Here is a 14,091-nt window from a genome sequence, read left to right on the forward strand (position 1 = left end):
GCATTATCTGCGAAGTGAACAATCAAGATTAGAATAGCTTTTTAACCCACAGATAAATAAGCGGCTAGAGATATGAGCATAGGGTTTTGTATTGATCAGGAGATTTTGCCGTATGTAAAGCTGCAAATTGTCCATGGCGTGATCAGTCATGCAGCAATAAAACAGAACAAACGTATTGTTCAAGGAAACAGAGGACGCTATATGGGTCATTTTAAAAAAATGTCGAATTTTCAGTACACCTATGCTAAAATCTTTATTTTTAAAGGAAAATGCAGTTGTAAGTGTTTAAATGAAAGTTTGTAGGATTTATGAGTCGGAACATCAATAATAAACACGATTTAGATCTATTTTGATAAGATTAAAATATATTTAAGTAAGAGTTTATTTTGCGTAATTTATGTGCGTACAGTATCAGGGTAACACATTGATTTTTTTTGTTTTTCTGATTGCCTTGGTATCTGCAAAAGGAACTGTTTTAGAATGTTAATAATAACTCTTACAAAAAATCACAGCTTCTGTATTATTCTATGTAACATTTTTTCTACAAACTAAATTCAATCGATGTACATGAAATGCATGTCTATTCTGTTACCGCTACTAAATCAACCGTTAAATTGTTTCTCCCTATAAATATGGAACTATTCAGTGATGATTTCAAAAGCACAAAGCATCCTAAAAATTCAACATAGCACGTTTCTTGCGTAACAGTGTAGAGAAAATAAAGTTCAAGACATTTAGTGAAAAAAATGTGTGGGTACCCTTTTGTCATGTCTGTGCTGTTACCAACATATTTATTAATTACACCAATATTATGCTTGTAAAAAGTGCAATTACGTGTTGGAAACCAAAATCACAGCAGAAAAAACATTATTACTTCATCAAAGGGAGTAGTTATTTCACTACAGCATTCATAAATGAAGACATTTGTCTATCCTGTTACTATGGTTACTATGATTACAGTAATAGGATAGACAATATTAAACTGGACCCCTGTTTTGTACACTTATTGCTACACTAACGGAGCGCAGATTTAGATGGAATGGCGGACCAGTTTAAGACAATATTTGATAGAAACGTCTTTAAAAAGTTTATGATTACATATATTTTTACACATAATGAAAAGTTTGGTTGTTTGAACTCATTTAAGGATTACGACATTTTAATCTTCGCAATGCAGCATGTTCAAATGCATTACTGCTATCGGTAACAGGATAGAACTTAATATGGTGTTATATCGTTAACCGTTACGTTCCTGTTTCAAAAAAAAAAAACCAAAGGCAAACCAACATGCGAGGGAATTACTTGGGTTTATTAGGAAGAGATAAAAATATGAACATTATGAATTACTATCTTAAACTTGCGCTGGTGGTGATTATTTTTGTAACCTTCGAAAGCCAATGTTTAGAGGTATTTTTCAGTACAACATGGAAAATTCAAAAATAATCTATCATTACACAGAATGAAAATATATAGAAGTTTTTACTCTTGAAAACCATGCATCTTATTGGCTATGAAAAACAAGCTTAAAATTTTATCGAAACCCTTTCTAAATAACCCGAAATTTCTTTTGAACATGTTTCAATATATTCCTGTATGACATTATCTAGATAGCATATTTTTATATGTTGTTCCATAAGTTCTGTTTTTGTTGATTTGCTTATTAAGAGGGTTGTTTGAATTAGTAACTTTAATTCAATTTTGCAATTTCAAAATTCAACATTTTTTGAAAATGACCCATATAGACAAACTACAAAAATGGAATCTATACAATGCACTTGTCTGTGTGCAAAAGAGTCCTTACCAAATGCAACAGATGTTTTAAATGGATGTTTAAAATAAGAAATTTTTAAAATTGATAATAGAATGTCTTGCAACATGTTAAAACTTGCCTTAGCGTAAAGTAAAGGTCAATATTTGCCGCTTTATCTATGGGACAACTCTAATTCAAGAACCAGTAAAATCTGAAAAACAAAATAATAACTAGGGAAAACAAACACCAAGGTCTAAAGAAAACAAAAGAAACTCACACAAAGAAAGCACCTGTTCAATGAATTGTGAGTGACAAAGGTATACGATTGATTCCTGGAAAGATTGGTATTATGTTCTCTATGTAATTCTATCCGTCTTTTAATTACCACAGGTAATGAAAATCAATATTTGATGACAGATATAGTTAAAAGTTACAAAGATTAATTTAAAAAGATAAAGATTAAAAGTTTTTCTTTGCTGGTCTTTATAGGGATTTTGTGTCATGAATTATTCTTCATATCCTTCTTTTCAATTAAAAGTACAGGATGAAACTACATTCATCGTTGGTATACAATTTATTTGTTATCAATTGTAAAATTTTGATACATATTTTTTGAATTTCGATCAAATCGCTCAAAACTTTAGTACAGTTAATATTTTTACCTGAAAATTGTCGAACAATGTCAAAACAGGTCTTGCAAATCAAAACTGAATTGTTTCGGTGGTGTTCGCCATGGTTTTTTTTACGACGTTGGCTATTTGTATTGTCACTTTGGTGTCTTCTGTCTTTTTCTCAACTGCTTCAAGTATTTATGGCGTTTAGAGTACTTGTTTTTAACCGCTATATTGGTGAAATATTCGTATTATCTACTAGATTACTGAAAGTGAGAATGAAATGATAATTTACATATAATAACATTATAGCTAAAGGTTAACATAGCATTGGAATACACAAATATGAGGACGACTTGGTTGGAAATAAGATCAAAATATTGACAATCCATAGCAAAATAGAGGACTGAAAAAACTTAAATATGCAATTATTCAAAAACGAAATAGACAACTTTAGATATACGAACTGTTATAGAGACCAACGTTTTCATCAACAAAAATTTTATAGTCCATGAAGAATAATCAAAATTTTAGACAAAAGTTATTGTAAAAATAAGAAATACCAATGCATTGTAAGAGGGGGACAAATTTCCACCTTTATTTGTTTCACTCACAGATCAAAATCTGTGCATTGTTAACACCATCTTAGAACGACTGTGTGACAAGGTAAACCAGTGTGTTATAATACCAGGCTGAAGCTAGCGAACAATAACTAGCGAACAATAAGCCAGCAAACAATAAGGCGATATATCTAAAAGCCGAAAAAATGAATAAGACAGCAACGGCCGTTAAATGAAAAATATTTAAACAGGCAGAAATTCCGTCCAAATATTGCAATTTCAACTCTATCATGAAATGGTATTTATCCCATCCATTGATAAAACAAGTCACATCTCTTTTTAGTCTAATATTCAGTACCACAGTAAATCTGCATCTGTCAACGGATTATTTGTAGGTGTAAAACCACCAATGCACCCACTTCCAATTAGTACGTATGTAAAAGTAGTCCTTCCCTGTAAAATACAGCACCTTTGATGTCATTGTTTAATTGAACTAAGATACACATTTGCAGAAATGGGGGTTGGCCTATTCCATGGCTTCTTGAGAAAAATAATGAGGGGTGTCACGGGGTATGACTATATAGGTCTTGTAGAGGAGAAACAGGCGCATCTTTTGCGCAAGGTATCGAAGGGCGCTATGTTCAAAAATCTGAGACTAGAGCTAAAAATTTGAAAAAAATTTGTTAAAAACAGGGGAAATGGCCTATTCCATGGCTTCTAGAGAAAAATAATGAGGGGTGTCACGGGGTATGACTATATAGGTCTTGTAGAGAAGAAACAGGCGCATCTTTTGCGCAAGGTATCGAAGGGCGCTATGTTCAAAAATCTGAAACTAGAGCTCAAAATTTGAAAAAAAAAATTGTTAAAAACAGGGGGGTTGGCCTATTCCATGGTTTCTAGAGAAAAAATAATGAGGGGTGTCACGGGGTATGACTATATAGGTCTTGTAGAGGAGAAACAGGCGCATCTTTTGCGCAAGGTATTGAAGGGCGCTATGTTCAAAAATCTGAAACTAGAGCTCAAAATTTGAAGAAAAAAAATTGTTAAAAACAGGGGGTTGGCCTATTCAATGGCTTCTAGGGAAAAATAATGAGGGGTGTCACGGGGTATGACTATATAGGTCTTGTAGAGGAGAAACAGGCGCATCTTTTGCGCAAAGTATCGAAGGCCGCTATGTTCGAAAATCTGAAACTAGAGCTCAAAATCTGAAAAAAAATGTTAAAAACAGGAGGGTTGGCCTATTCAATGGCTTCTAAAGAAAAATAATGAGGGATGTCACGGGGTATGACAATATAGGTCTTGTAGAAGAGAAACAGGCGCATCTCTTGCGCAAGGTTTCGAAGAGCGCTATGTTCAAAAATCTGAAACTAGAGCTCAAAATTTGAAAAAAATTGTTAAAAACAGGGGGGTTGGCCTATTCCATGGCTTCTAGAGAAAAATAATGAGGGGTGTCACGGAGTATGACTATATAGGTCTTGTAGAGGAGAAACAGGCGCATCTCTTCGGCAAGGTATCGAAGGGCGCTATGTTAAAAATCTGAATCTAGAGCTCAAAATTTGAAAAAAATTGTTAAAAACAGGGGGATTGGCCTATTCCTTGGTTCCTAGAGAAAGATAATGAGGGATGTCACGGGGTATGTCTATATAGGTCTTTGAGGAGAAACAGGCGCATCTTTTGCGCAAGGTATCGAAGGGCGCTATGTTCAAAAATCTGAAACTAGAGCTCAAAATTTGAAAAAAAAAAATGTTAAAAACAGGGGGGTTGGCCTATTCCATGGCTTCTAGAGAAAAATAATGAGGAGTTTCACGGGGTATGACTATATAGGTCTTGTAGAGGAGAAACAGGCGCATCTTTTGCGCAAGGTATCGAAGGGCGCTATGTTCAAAAATCTGAAACTAGAGCTCAAAATTTGAAAAAAAAATGTTAAAAACAGGGGGGTTGGCCTATTCCATGGCTTCTAGAGAAAAATAATGAGGGGTGTCACGGGGTATATCTATATAGGTCTTGTAGAGGAGAAACAGGCGCATCTTTTGCGCAAGGTATCGAAGGGCGCTATGTTCAAAAATCTGAAACTAGAGCTCAAAATTTGAAAAAAAGTGTTAAAAACAGGGGATTGGCCTATTCCATGGCTTCTAGAGAAAAATAATGAGGGGTATCACGGGGTATTACTATATAGGCCTTGTAGAGGAGAAACAGGCGCATCTTTTGCGCAAGGTATTGATGGGCGCTATGTTCAAAAATCTGAAACCAGAGCTCAAAATTTGAAAAAAAATTGTTAAAAACAGAGGGGTTGGCCTATTCCATGGCTTCCACAGAAAAATAATGAGGGGTGTCACGGGGTATGACTATATAGGTCTTGTAGAGGAGAAACAGGCGCATCTTTTGGGCAAGGTATCGAAGGGCGCTATGTTCAAAAATCTGAAACTAGAGCTCAAAATTTGAAAAAAAATTGTTAAAAACAGGGGGGTTGGCCTATTCCATGGCTTCTAGAGAAAAATAATGAGGGGTGTCACGGGGTATATCTATATAGGTCTTGTAGAGGAGAAACAGGCGCATCTTTTGCGCAAGGTATCGAAGGGCGCTATGTTCAAAAATCTGAAACTAGAGCTCAAAATTTGAAAAAAAGTGTTAAAAACAGGGGATTGGCCTATTCCATGGCTTCTAGAGAAAAATAATGAGGGGTATCACGGGGTATGACTATATAGGTCTTGTAGAGGAGAAACAGGCGCATCTCTTGTGCGAGGTATCGAAGGGCGCTATGTTCAAAAATCTGAGACTAGAGCTCAAAATTTGAAAAAAAATTGTTAAAAACAGGGGGGTTGGCCTATTCCATGGTTTCTAGAGAAAAATAATGAGGGGTGTCACGGGGTATGACTATATAGGTCTTGTAGAGGAGAAACAGGCGCATCTTTTGGGCAAGGTATCGAAGGGCGCTATGTTAAAAAATCTGAAACTAGTGCTAAAAAAATTGAAAAAAATTTGTTAAAAACAGGGGAAATGGCCTATTCCATGGCTTCTAGAGAAAAATAATGAGGGGTGTCACAGGGTTTGACTATATAAGTCTTGTAGAGGAGAAACAGGCGCATCTTTTGCGCAAGGTATCGAAGGGCGCTATGTTCAAAAATCTGAAACTAGAGCTCAAAATTTGAAAAAAAATTGTTAAAAACAGGGGGGTTGGCCTATTCCATGGTTTCTAGAGAAAAATAATGAGGGGTGTCACGGGATATGACTACATAGGTCTTGTAGAGGAGAAACAGTCGCATCTCTTGCGCAAGGTATTGAAGGGCGCTATGTTCAAAAATCTGAAACTAGAGGTCAAAATTTGAAAACAAAATTTGTTAAAAACAGGGGGTTGGCCTATTCAATGGCTTCTAGGGAAAAATAATGAGGGGTGTCACGGGGTATGACTATATAGGTCTTGTAGAAGAGAAACAAGCGCATCTTTTGCGCAAGGTATCGAAGGGCGCTATGTTCAAAAATCTGAAACTAGAGCTCAAAATTTGAAAAATAAATTGTTAAAAACAGGCGGTTGGCCTATTCCATGGCTTCCACAGAAAAATAATGAGGGATGTCACGGGGTATGACTATATAGTTCTTGTAGAGGAGAAACAGGCGCATCTTTTGCGCAAGGTATCGAAGGGCGCTATGTTCAAAAATCTGAAACTAGAGCTCAAAATTTGAAAAAAAATGTTAAAAACAGGAGGGTTGGCCTATTCAATGGCTTCTAAAGAAAAATAATGAGGGATGTCACGGGGTATGACAATATAGGTCTTGTAGAAGAGAAACAGGCGCATCTCTTGCGCAAGGTTTCGAAGAGCGCTATGTTCAAAAATCTGAAACTAGAGCTCAAAATTTGAAAAAAATTGTTAAAAACAGGGGGGTTGGCTTATTCCATGGCTTCTAGAGAAAAATAATGAGGGGTGTCACGGAGTATGACTATATAGGTCTTGTAGAAGAGAAACAGGCGCATCTCTTCGGCAAGGTATCGAAGGGCGCTATGTTCAAAAATCTGAATCTAGAGCTCAAAATTTGAAAAAAATTGTTAAAAACAGGGGGATTGGCCTATTCCTTGGTTCCTAGAGAAAGATAATGAGGGATGTCACGGGGTATGTCTATATAGGTCTTTGAGGAGAAACAGGCGCATCTTTTGCGCAAGGTATCGAAGGGCGCTATGTTCAAAAATCTGAAACTAGAGCTCAAAATTTGAAAAAAAAGTGTTAAAAACAGGGGGGTTGGCCTATTCCATGGCTTCTAGAGAAAAATAATGAGGAGTGTCACGGGGTATGACTATATAGGTCTTGTAGAGGAAAAACAGGCGCATCTTTTGCGCATGGTATCGAAGGGCGCTATGTTCAAAAATCCGAAACTAGAGCTCAAAATTTGAAAAAAATTTGTTAAAAACAGGGGGGTTGGCCTATTCCATGGCTTCTAGAGAAAAATAATGAGGAGTGTCACGGGGTATTACTATATAGGCCTTGTAGAGGAGAAACAGGCGCATCTTTTGCGCAAGGTATTGATGGGCGCTATGTTCAAAAATCTGAAACCAGAGCTCAAAATTTGAAAAAAAAATTGTTAAAAACAGGGGGGTTGGCCTATTCCATGGCTTCTAGAGAAAAATAATGAGGGGTGTCACGGGGTATATCTATATAGGTCTTGTAGAGGAGAAACAGGCGCATCTTTTGCGCAAGGTATTGAAGGGCGCTATGTTCAAAAATCTGAAACTAGAGCTCAAAATTTGAAAAAAAGTGTTAAAAACAGGGGATTGGCCTATTCCATGGCTTCTAGAGAAAAATAATGAGGAGTATCACGGGGTATGACTATATAGGTCTTGTAGAGGAGAAACAGGCGCATCTCTTGTGCGAGGTATCGAAGGGCGCTATGTTCAAAAATCTGAAACTAGAGCTCAAAATTTGAAAAAAAAATTGTTAAAAACAGGGGGGTTGGCCTATTCCATGGTTTCTAGAGAAAAATAATGAGGGGTGTCACGGGGTATGACTATATAGGTCTTGTAGAGGAGAAACAGGCGCATCTTTTGCGCAAGGTATCGAAGGGCGCTATGTTAAAAAATCTGAAACTAGTGCTCAAAAAATTGAAAAAAAATTGTTAAAAACAGGGGAAATGGCCTATTCCATGGCTTCTAGAGAAAAATAATGAGGGGTGTCACAGGGTTTGACTATATAAGTCTTGTAGAAGAGAAACAGGCGCATCTTTTGCGCAAGGTATCGAAGGGCGCTATTTTCAAAAATCTGAAACTAGAGGTCAAAATTTGAAAAAAAATTGTTAAAAACAGGGGGGTTGGCCTATTCCATGGTTTCTAGAGAAAAATAATGAGGGGTGTCACGGGGTATGACTACATAGGTCTTGTAGAGGAGAAACAGGCGCATCTTTTGCGCAAGGTATTGAAGGGCGCTATGTTCAAAAATCTGAAACTAGAGGTCAAAATTTGAAGAAAAAAAATTGTTAAAAACAGGGGGTTTGCCTATTCAATGGCTTCTAGGGAAAAATAATGAGGGGTGTCACGGGGTATGACTATATAGGTCTTGTAGAAGAGAAACAAGCGCATCTTATGCGCAAGGTATCGAAGGGCGCTATGTTCAAAAATCTGAAACTAGAGCTCAAAATTTGAAAAATAAATTGTTAAAAACAGGCGGTTGGCCTATTCCATGGCTTCCACAGAAAAATAATGAGGGATGTCACGGGGTATGACTATGTAGGTCTTGTAGAGGAGAAACAGGCGCATCTTTTGCGCAAGGTATCGAAGGGCGCTATGTTAAAAAATCTGAAACTAGTGCTCAAAAAATTAAAAAAAAAATGGTTAAAAACAGGGGAAATGGCCTATTCCATGGCTTCTAGAGAAAAATAATGAGGGGTGTCACAGGGTTTGACTATATAAGTCTTGTAGAGGAGAAACAGGCGCATCTTTTGCGCAAGGTATCGAAGGGCGCTATGTTCAAAAATCTGAAACTAGAGCTCAAAATTTGAAAAAAAATTGTTAAAAACAGGGGGGTTGGCCTATTCCATGGTTTCTAGAGAAAAATAATCAGGGGTGTCACGGGGTATGACTACATAGGTCTTGTAGAGGAGAAACAGGCGCATCTTTTGCGCAAGGTATTGAAGGGCGCTATGTTCAAAAATCTGAAACTAGAGGTCAAAATTTGAAGAAAAAAAATTGTTAAAAACAGGGGGTTGGCCTATTCAATGGCTTCTAGGGAAAAATAATGAGGGGTGTCACGGGGTATGACTATATAGGTCTTGTAGAAGAGAAACAAGCGCATCTTTTGCGCAAGGTATCGAAGGGCGCTATGTTCAAAAATCTGAAACTAGAGCTCAAAATTTGAAAAATAAATTGTTAAAAACAGGCGGTTGGCCTATTCCATGGCTTCCACAGAAAAATAATGAGGGATGTCACGGGGTATGACTATATAGGTCTTGTAGAGGAGAAACAGGCGCATCTTTTGCGCAAGGTATCGAAGGGCGCTATGTTCAAAAATCTGAAACTAGAGCTCAAAATTTGAAAAAAAAATGTTAAAAACAGGGGGAATGGCCTATTCCATGGTTCTAGAGAAAAATAATGAGGGGTGTCACGGGGTATGACTATATAGGTCTTGTAAAAGAGAAACAAGCGCATCTTTTGCGCAAGGTAACGAAGGGCGCTATGTTCAAAAATCTGAAACTAGAGCTCAAAATTTGAAAAAAAAAATTGTTAAAAACAGGGGGGTTGGTCTATTCCATGGTTTCTAGAGAAAAAATAATGAGGGGTGTCACGGGGTATGACTATATAGGTCTTGTAGAGGAGAAACAGGCGCATCTTTTGTGCAAGGTATTGAAGGGCGGTATGTTCAAAAATCTGAAACTAGAGCTCAAAATTTGAAAAAAAAAAATTGTTAAAAACAGGGGGTTGGCCTATTCAATGGCTTCTAGGGAAAAACAATGAGGGGTGTCACGGGGTATGACTAAATAGGTCTTGTAGAAGAGAAACAGGCGCATCTTTTGCGCAAGGTATTGAAGGGCGCTATGTTCAAAAATCTGAAACTAGAGCTCAAAATTTGAAAAAAAAATGTTAAAAACAGGGGGGTTGGCCTATTCAATGGCTTCTAAAGAAAAATAATGAGGGATCTCACGGGGTAGGAAAATATGGGTCTTGTAGAAGAGAAACAGGCGCATCTTTTGCGCAACATTTCGAAGGGCGCTATGTTCAAAAATCTGAAACTAGAGCTCAAAATTTGAAAAAAAAATGTTAAAAACAGGGGGGTTGGCCTAGTCCATGGCTTCTAGAGAAAAATAATGAGGGGTGTCACGGAGTATGACTATATAGGTCTTGTAGAGGAGAAACAGGCGCATATCTTGCGCAAGGTATTGAAGGGCGCTATGTTCAAAAATTTGAAACTAGAGCTCAAAATTTGAAAAAAAAGTGTTAAAAACACGGGGGTTGGCCTATTCCGTGGCTTCTAGAGAAAAATAATGAGGAGTGTCACGGGGAATGACTATATAGGTCTTGTAGAGGAGAATCAGGCGCATCTTTTGCGCAAGGTATCGAAGGGCGCTATGTTCAAAAATCTGAAACTAGAGCTCAAAATTTAAAAAAAAAATGTTAAAAACAGGGGGGTTGGCCTATTCCATGGCTTCTAGAGAAAAATAATGAGGAGTGTCACGGGGTATTACTATATAGGCCTTGTAGAGGAGAAACAGGCGCATCTTTTGTGCAAGGTATTGAAGGGCGCTATGTTCAAAAATCTGAAACTAGAGCTCAAAATTTGAAAAAAAAATTGTTAAAAATAGGGGGGTTGGCCTATTCCATGGCTTCCACAGAAAAATAATGAGGCGTGTCACGGGGTATGACTATATAGGTCTTGCAGAGGAGAAACAGGCGCATCTTTTGGGCAAGGTATCGAAGGGCGCTATGTTCAAAAATCTGAAACTAGAGCTCAAAATTTGAAAAAAAATTGTTAAAAACAGGGGGAATGGCCTATTCCATGGTTTCTAGAAAAAATAATGATGGGTGTCACGGGGTATGACTATATAGGTCTTGTAGAGGAGAAACAGGCGCACCTTTTGCGCAAGGTATCGAAGCGCGCTATGTTCTAAAATCTGAAACTTGAGCTCAAAATTTGAAAAAAAAATTTGTTCAAAACAGGGGGAATAGCCTATTCCATGGTTTCTAGAGAAAAATAATGAGGGGTGTCACGGGGTATGACTATATAGGTCTTGTAGAGGAGAAACAGGCGCATCTTTTGCGCAAGGTATCGAAGGGCGCTATGTTCAAAAATCTGAAACTAGAGCTCAAAATTTGAAAAAAAAATTGTTAAAAACAGGGGGTTGGCCTATTCAATGCTTCTAGGGAAAAATAATGAGGGGTGTCACGGGATATGACTATATAGGTCTTGTAGAAGAGAAACAGTCGCATCTTTTGCGCAAGGTATCGAAGGGCGCTATGTTAAGAAATCTGAAACTAGAGCTCAAAATTTGAAAAAAAACTGTTAAAACAGGGTGTTGGCCTATTCCATGGCTTCTAGAGAAAAATAATGAGGAGTGTCACGGGGTATGACTATATAGGTCTTGTAGAGGAGAAACAGGCGCATCTTTTGCGCAAGGTATCGAAGGGCGCTATGTTCAAAAATCTGAAACTAGAGCTCAAAATTTGAAAAAAATTGTTAAAAACAGGGGGGTTGGCCTATTCCATGGTTTCTAGAGAAAAATAATGAGGGGTGTCACGGGGAATGACTATATAGGTCTTGTAGAGGAGAACCAGGCGCATCTTTTGCGCATGGTATCGAAGGGCGCTATGTTCAAAAATCTGAAACTAGAGCTCAAAATTTGAAAAAAAATTGTTGAAAACAGGGGGGGTTGGCCTATTCCATGGCTTCTAGAGAAAAATAATGAGGGGTGTCGCGGGGTATGACTATATAGGTCTTGTAGAGGAGAAACAGGCGCATCTCTTGCGCAAGGTATCGAAGGGCGCTATGTTCAAAAATCTGAAACTAGAGCTAAAAATTAAAAAAAAATGTTTAAAACAGGGGGTTGGCCTATTCCATGGCTTCTACAGAAAAATAATGATGGATTGTAGTGTAAAAAGGGGGATTCTGCCGCACTTGCCATTTTTAAACACAAATCCTGCATAGGGACCCCAACCGCAAACATAAAATGCAAATGCATTGTGTTTCAACTAGTCTAAGGGTGGAAACAAGAATATGGCTTTTTGTAAACAATAGTAGAGACACCTTAAAGGGATGTAATCCTAGGGGTAGATGAAAAAATAAAAAATGGGGTGGGTGAGGTACAAAAAAAATTTTGCAATCCGACATTTCTGCCTGATCGGAAAGTTATTTTGTTTTTGTTTTTTTTTTATGCTTTAAACGGAGCACATCGTGAAATGAAGCAGAACGGAGCACATCGTGAAACGATGTGTGTAGTGAAGCGTAATGGAATGATGTGTGCATTTTTACGGCGCATGAGCATTATGGTCCTCACTAAAAGTGGTGGAAGGTTGTCGCAGCTGAATTTTCTCACCATAGTAATTTTTGAGGCAGCTTGCGATCTTATCAAACTCAGCATCATCAATTTGTTCATCATCAGCCAAAGCAGTACTAATACATTGTTCATCCAAGGATTTTGTGGACTGTGCCAATCGCTAGGTGTCGCGGTGTTTTTTCTTCTTTTTCATGATACGCCCTGAGATCAGTGTGAGCACCATCACGCCAGTGGCACTCAAGCAAGCAAGGGATCCTAGGGGAAGGGAGGCTATAATACCTATACCGGTCAAAGCTGAACCCATGGTGCAGCTGGTCAACATCAATCTGGCTACGGAACACACACCCTGTGCTATAGACACTACTTTATCGAGTCGTTTGTAGATCTTCAAGGTACGTTGATACTTAAGAATATCCGCGTTGAGTTGGTCTTCCATACATTCGACTCTGGTCTGCCGGTATCCAGAATCTAAATCATCCATTTATTTATAGGAGCATACCGAGGAGGGAAATGTTTTTGAAGGGCTGTTAGCACCTAAGATCAGACCGGCTCCGTCGTGGAATTGCTGACCACGCTTTATGTAGAGTCCATCACCATAGGTGATCCATGCGTTTGAGGGTTTGAGGTAGAGACCGTTGCCACTAGGTTTCATGGTATAAACACACCCACCACGTTTCAGGTACAATCCAGACCCTAAGGCCTTGTTGATGGCTACACCACCCAGACCGCTCAAGGCTCCAACAACCAAGGCAGATAGAATTGTCTTAGCTACCATGGGAAGTGCCCTCATTACCAGCCCTGCCAACATGGGTAGGAATCCACCTACTTTTTGCATGTTTTCCTTCATTTGGGCGGCACTCAGCTACAGATTCATACCACCAGTACCTTTCTGGAGAAGCTTAATAATCTTTTGAACCTGCCGAGAGGTGAGCCAAATCTTGTGTTCACCTTGCAGGTTTGCGTGGGACAAACGAATGGAGACCGGACAACCTTGGTTGACAGCCCGTTGTAGTTTATCAGCTTGACCTTTTGTCAAGGTCAAACCATGTTCGTGATAAATCATTTATTTATACCTCACGAGGATGAAAGCGGATGGTGAGATGTTCACCCCTGAAATCGATGGGCCTACCATCTTGATCGGTGAGATACGTTTGCATGCGATTGATGGTTCGCAAGGTCACCGGCAAGTATACTAGATTCTTGGGGGTTTGAATTATCTTCATAACAGGACCGTCTGCGGGAAAGAAGCTGTAGATGGTAGACTGCTGTGTACCATTCACATAACTTCCATGGATGATATCACTATTCACCAGAATGCTCTTAATGCTGATGATATTTACAATGTGTTCCCTTTCTGTATAGCCATCTGTGATCATATCGAATGTGTAAATCTGCCGCTTGAATCTCAAGACGGTGTTGATGCTATTGACAACGTTGAAGTATACTTGATAGTGTCTGGCGAGGGTTAGCGTTGCTCTTAGGGTCGCCCGGTTGACATCGATGATGATCTTTGTTTTGTGTTTGTTGAGCCGTATCCGCCGCTGGATCTCATTGTTGATGTCTTCGATGTCATAGAAACCTGTGCTCAGTGCGATGGGAAACCAGTTTGCACCATCGTCGGGGGAGTAGCGGAAGGAATTGTTACCTGTATGAATGTTGGGGATGGAGTTATAGGTTTCCAGGTTCACTAATGTCATCTCAT

General features: G+C 38.5%; 1 long non-coding RNA gene across 1 annotated transcript; it reads left to right on the forward strand.

Annotated features, from left to right (window-relative positions):
• The first annotated feature begins 3,363 nt into the window (after positions 1–3,363).
• LOC127729323 (uncharacterized) lies at positions 3,364–11,918 on the forward strand. The gene is made up of 10 exons (XR_007994587.1): positions 3,364–4,079; positions 4,605–5,135; positions 5,313–5,803; positions 6,159–6,865; positions 7,217–7,431; positions 7,785–7,962; positions 8,141–8,317; positions 9,209–9,741; positions 9,921–10,274; positions 11,513–11,918. It is a non-coding gene; the product is annotated as an uncharacterized LOC127729323 (long non-coding RNA).
• The last annotated feature ends 2,173 nt before the right edge of the window (positions 11,919–14,091 follow it).

Source organism: Mytilus californianus, unplaced genomic scaffold (genome assembly GCF_021869535.1).
Source record: "Mytilus californianus isolate M0D057914Y unplaced genomic scaffold, xbMytCali1.0.p SCAF_2, whole genome shotgun sequence".
Lineage (NCBI taxonomy): Eukaryota > Metazoa > Mollusca > Bivalvia > Mytilida > Mytilidae > Mytilus > Mytilus californianus.